The sequence below is a fragment of the Eriocheir sinensis genome, chromosome 5 (assembly GCF_024679095.1).
Source record: "Eriocheir sinensis breed Jianghai 21 chromosome 5, ASM2467909v1, whole genome shotgun sequence".
Lineage (NCBI taxonomy): Eukaryota > Metazoa > Arthropoda > Malacostraca > Decapoda > Varunidae > Eriocheir > Eriocheir sinensis.
The window spans coordinates 23972615-23978614 of NC_066513.1; the positions used below are offsets into that span (position 1 = coordinate 23972615).

The window sequence follows — 6000 nt, forward strand, 5'->3', positions numbered from 1 at the left end:
CTTTTTTATCCTGGTCGAGCTTCCGTGTCCTTTTTTATCCTTCCCTCCTTCCCTCCTTCGCTCCTTCCTTCCTCCCTCTACGTTCTCTCCTCGCCTTTCATGCCCAAGGATTCCTTCATTACGTTCTTCTTGGTCCAGCCTTTCACTGCTTGCCTTTTCTTCTCCTCCAAACGTCGTATGAGGTCGGATATGCTCTCTCTCTCTCTCTCTCTCTCTCTCTCTCTCTCTCTCTCTCTCTCTCTCTCTCTCTCTCTCTCTCTCTCTTATCTATCTCTATCTGTCTCCTTTAAATCCTCTATTCTCTCTTACTTTCTCTTATTGATTATTTGTTTATCAATTTCTCTCCATCTTTGTCTCTCCTCCCCCTCCTCCTCCTCCTCCTTCTGTCACCATCTCCCTCCCTCCCCATCTCTTCCCTCCCCCCCTCCCTCCTTCTCCAACCACTCCAATGTCTCGACCGTAATTCGGGGAGGCTTATTAGGTCTCTCTCTCTCTCTCTCTCTCTCTCTCTCTCTCTCTCTCTCTCTCTCTCTCTCTCTCTCTCTCTCTCTCTCTTTTTTTAACAGAGCAGCATGATTTATTTTGTTTTCGAGAGAGAGAGAGAGAGAGAGAGAGAGAGAGAGAGAGAGAGAGAGAGAGAGAGAAGGGGGAATAAAGCAAACCGAACACGCACTAGGGAGAGGAGAGGGGAAGAAGCGACTAATTGAACCTGAAGATGTGAAGATGTAACAGAGAGGGAAGAAGAGGAAAGAGAAAGGAAGAAGCCCTAAACCAAGAGATAAAGGAATGGTAGAAAAAGACTGTTTATTGAGGGAAGGAAAGAGAGGAAGACGGAAGAAGGAAGAAGAGGGGAAGGAGAGACTGAAGGATACTGAGGAAAAGAAGAGAAAAATGGAGAGAGGAGACATTACAATATAAGGAGAGGAATAATGAGACAGATAAAAAAAAGAAACGAGACAGGAAAATAGGAAGGGAGAAAGGAGAGAGGAAAAGGAAAGAAAGAAGAAAATGTAAGGAGAGAAGGATGAAGAAACAAAAGCGGAAGGAAAATAGAGGAAAGAAGAGAAAAACGAAGAGAGGAAACGAAAGAAAATGTCAGGAAGAGATAAAACTGAAGAAAAGAAAGACGGTGAGGGAAGAAAATGAGAAAGTAATGGAGAACGAAGAGAGGAAGGCATTAGATGAAATATTGGTAAAGGAAGAGGAAAAGAAAGGCAAAAATGGAGTGTATAGTGGAGCAATGATAGGAAGAAAAGAAAGATAGAGAGAGATATAAAGGGAGGAAGAGAATGGGAAAGAGAAGCGGAAGTCGGTGAAAAGTGGAGAAATGCTGAAGAGAAAAAGGGTGGGTGAGTCAACAGTGGAAATAAGGAAGTAAGATAAGCGAGAGGGATGGCAAGAAGGGAATGCAAGTGACGTAAGAAAATAAGAAGGAAGAGCAGGCGGCGGACGGCAAGAAGGAAATGAAGGAAAGTCAGGCATAAACGAAGGAGAGGAAGGAGACAGATGTGGAGGGAAAGAAAGAGAATCATGTGGAGGGACTCAATAACTAAATCGACTGAAATTAATGAAACGCAAATCATCCACAGAAATTCAGTCTCCTCCGCCATCACTTTAAAGCGAATTAAAGGAGAGAGAGAGAGAGAGAGAGAGATTCTATACACACACACACACACACACACACACACACACACACACACACACACACGCACACACACAAACTAGGAAAAACGGAAAGACAGACAGATGGATGAGGTCAAAAGCAAAGAGGAATAACATCGGAATTATAAAAAAAATAAAGGTTGTGTAAACGAGTGAGGGAAAAAACATATCGAGATTGATAGACATAAATAAGAGAAGAAAACTTTGATATGCGGAAAAAAAAGACATGCTCCAGGAATTAAACTGAGGCACACACAAACACACACACGCACACGCACGCACACGCAAACACAAACACACCCACACGCCCACACACACACACACACACACACACACACACACACACACACACATTTGTTCTCACCATCATCAGCTTTAATTTTCTTCTTTTTTTTCATTCTCGTAACTGCATTTTTATTCTCATTCTCCTCCTCCTCCTCCTTCTCTTCCTCCTCCTCCTCATCATCATCATCATCACTACCATCATCATCATCCCCCTCTTTCCCTTCCTGCTCCTTCTTTCACTTTCCTCTTATTTACCATTTCTTTACCCCAACAACTTCCACACTTTGCGCTCCCAATTAAAAACGACTTGCACAGTTTTCGTTCATCAATAAAATTCTTGACGTCGTTATTTCTTTCTCGCCGCTGCTGGAGTGTCTTTCCTTCCCGCCATAATATTTCGACGATGAATTGTGAGTATATGTAGTTTTCTTTTTGATCTGCGAATTATTTTTTTACGCTCTATTCCTGAAACTGAATTAATATTGCATTACGATTGTGGGAAAAAACATTCAAACTGATTTTCACGAGCGTTCTTGAAAATCTTTTGCGTCCACGTTGACCAAATCTCTTCCATTATGTAATTTTCTATTTCTTTAATTTTTATCTTTTTCTATTTTTTTACTATATCGATTTCAAGTTTCATTATATTTCTTTACGAGCTTCACGCGCATTACTACTATATCCAATCCTTGTCTTGTTTGTTTTCCTCCCATATTTTCTTTTGAGTGTCATCATCATCATAAACTTAAAATTTTCCATCCTGTTTCTGAGCTTGTTAAATTTCTTCTCTTTTTATATCATTTCTTCTGGTTTACGTTCCTCCTGTTATTGTGGTTGTCCATCTTCCATTATACTCTTGCTTGGTTGCTTTCTTCTTCCTTTTTGTTTCTTTTTTATCCTTTTCTTTCCTCTATTTCAGTATTTCATCTTATCCTTCCGCCTCATTGTTCCTCTCTCACACCTTGCTTCTTTCTCCTCCATTTCTTCTTCATCGCCTCCATCAGGCCGCCATAATGACCTTCTTTTGCTCCCTTCATTCACTTAGTCTTCTTCTGCTGCGCCTTCTGCTTCGTCCTTAGAATTGCCTTTTATTATCTTTCTTCAGTCTCACTTACACTTGATCTTCCCTCTTCCACCTCCTGCTGCTGCTCCTTTAATTAATTTCCATCTTCCTCCTTATCGTCGTTCCCCTCTTCCTCCTCCTCTTCCTCCTCCTCCTCATCATCATCATCATCCTCATCATCCTTTCCCTGCTGCTTCTCTTCTTCCTTCACCTCCACTTACTCCTCGAGAAAGGCTTATTCATTACAGCAGTTAATTTCAGAGAGAGAGAGAGAGAGAGAGAGAGAGAGAGAGAGAGAGAGAGAGAGAGAGTGTGTGTCATATGTTAAACCCATTCTCATTCAAGTGTCCTGGTGTGTGTGGGTGTGTGGGTGTGGGTGTGTGTGTGTGTGTGTGTGTGTTCATCTTTTACATATATTTTCGACATAATATTTTTGGCCGGACGCGCCGCTCCCTAATAATCCTCTTCGTCCTTCTAATTGAATTCCCGCACCACTGTTAAGTATTATTAATCTGCCTCGAGGTCTCCGTTTTCTAATTAGAACCCAATCTGCTTACAAAATGCATCACCGCGACTTATTATTACGACACGAAGGGCTTAGTTTTCCTTTTCAATATTTTTTTAGTATGTTACATTTTATTGCGTTGAGCCTCTTCACATTATGTCTTATTATTATATTGATCAACGTGTATATCTATAATTTTTACACTAGTTTACATGACATCGTTTATTTTCTTTTAACTTATTGCATTGATTTTCTCAGTAATGTTTTTTCTTTGTTTTCTTTCAGGGCATACTTACTTTTTCATACATCATGGTACGTATATACTCAGCGTTTTCCGTAGTCGTTTTTTTTATTCTCTCACTATTTTTCTTCTCTCTCTAAGTAATAATATAGCGTCAATACTCTTCCACTGTGGGTCATGAGAGGCCGGGTAATGGAGGGGATTGAGCGGGCGGGCTTTGGGTTTTATAATAGAGGCGCTGAACACTATTCTTTAACATATTCAATAATTCCTCATAATTTTTCATACATATATTCACTCTTTTATACGCCATGGCACACCTGCAGTCAATATTTAAAACATTAATTAGTTCTTTCTATTTGTATTTCCTTTTTCTATAACATTTCGCGTGAGTATCCTTCTACTTTTAGTCTTGGAAGGGGGGTAAGCTAAAGAAGGGGAGGAAGTGAGGGGAGGGGACAGGAAGGGGAGGAGGGAACAGGGAGGGGAGGACGGCAAGAGAAGGGATATCAAGGGGTCGGGGGGTTGTCCATGTGTGGTGTGACCTTGGATGACACACCGGGTAGTGTTAAAGTATTCTAATCCAACAACGCCATCTTCTCTTAACGCTGCATTTCCCTGTTTTCTATTTTTCCCGTTTTTTTATGGTTCCCAGTTTAAGAAGTTCACATTACCTGCCTACACGGCCCTCGAGTGTTTCATAATTTGCGAGACTCACGACAGAATGTTACCAGAAGTTCCTGCGCCGACCCTCCGCCGGGAATCGTTCCAGCTTATTAATTAACCCGTGAGGGACATTTACCTGGACGACGTGAGCTATTCGGGCCTCTCATTTAGAAGCTGAAAAAAATATATATGCAAGGTGTCTTGTATCTCTATTATATTGTTAGCATAGAAACACCTTTGATACTCTCTATCCGGCAAAGCGACCTCTTTCTGTATTGATTTTGGATGTAAGGTGCTGCTTGAAGTCTGCTTGAAGGTACCCTAAACTTGACCTATCCCAAACCATAAGACCTTAAAGTATATTAAAGACTCTGAAGTTAATCTCAATTTAGGAAAGGTTAAAGTATTACAACGGTTCTTCTTGGCTTCACGGCACTAGTAAAAAAAGACTCAAGGGAATCCAAGAGCCCTCTACCACCTCCTTCAACTCTATTATCAATTCCGTGTATGTTTCCTGAGGCCTCTTTGTTTGTTTTTTTCTGCTGGCTTGAATTCGCACTGAAGTTTCTCTTTGTCTGAATAATAGCGGAACTTCTCTACTTCCAGCAACAACGGAATGATACTTTGTGCAATAGTTATTAGTTTGCTTATTACAGAGAGAGAGAGAGAGAGAGAGAGAGAGAGAGAGAGAGAGAGAGAGAGTTGGGTATTAGATAACAGATACATATATTATTTGGTTAGGTTTATAATAGATAGTTTTAAGAACGCTACTTTTAAAACTGAATACCTCTCTCCTTAAAAAATATAACAAATCTATAATAATGAAGGGATGATAAAGGAAGAAAGATAGACAGATAAATAGATTGACGGATTGATTGGGAACTAGGTAGGTAGATAGATAGATAGATAGAAAAATAAACAGAGAGAGACAATAGCGTTAGGGGGTGAGTAAATACAATTAGTTGGGGCTATAAAAGTAGAAAAAGAAAACGGAGAGGGGCTGAACGGCATATAAACACACGGAAGAGGGAACGGACCATTGATTTGTTGGGGGTAAAAAAAGAATGTGGGTCACGAGGGAGGAAAATAAAAGTAGGAAAAAGAATAAGAGAAAAAAAAAGGATAGAGAGAAGGTTGGAGCCCATTATAAATTATAGCGAAAGAACAAGAGGAGGAAGAAGCAATTACTTCACAATTATCTTTACTCTCTCTTTCTTCTTCCTACTTTTACCCCGCCACTCTCCTTCGCGCTCTCTTTCTGAGTCATTTTTATTACTTTACATACATTTTCTTCAATGTATGTTTGACTCTTATGGCCTAACTCCTTCATATTCTTATTTCATTATCTACTAACCATCATTGTTCGTTAATTTTCACTATAATCATTGTCCTCGTCTTCAATATCATTTTCATTACTATCTTCGCATCTTTTCCTCTCTATGTTTTCCATCATTCTTTTCTTAATCCTATATAAAATCTTTTGTTCATCTCCCTCTTCCGGCTTTTTTTTTATACCCTCTTCAAGGTTTATGTCTTCACTATTCACTGCTTTAATTATGCTTCATTTTCTTTTCTCAT

At 39.9% G+C, this 6000-nt stretch overlaps 1 protein-coding gene across 2 annotated transcripts in view; it reads left to right on the forward strand.

The window, feature by feature from the left end:
* Positions 1-6000, forward strand: part of LOC126985477 (nascent polypeptide-associated complex subunit alpha, muscle-specific form-like) — a 188104-nt gene that overhangs the window by 56040 nt on the left and 126064 nt on the right. For both annotated transcript variants that reach the window (XM_050840434.1, XM_050840440.1), the window contains exon 2: positions 3801-3827. The gene's annotated coding sequence lies outside the window, so the exon portion shown is untranslated. The remainder of the gene's footprint in view (positions 1-3800; positions 3828-6000) is intronic.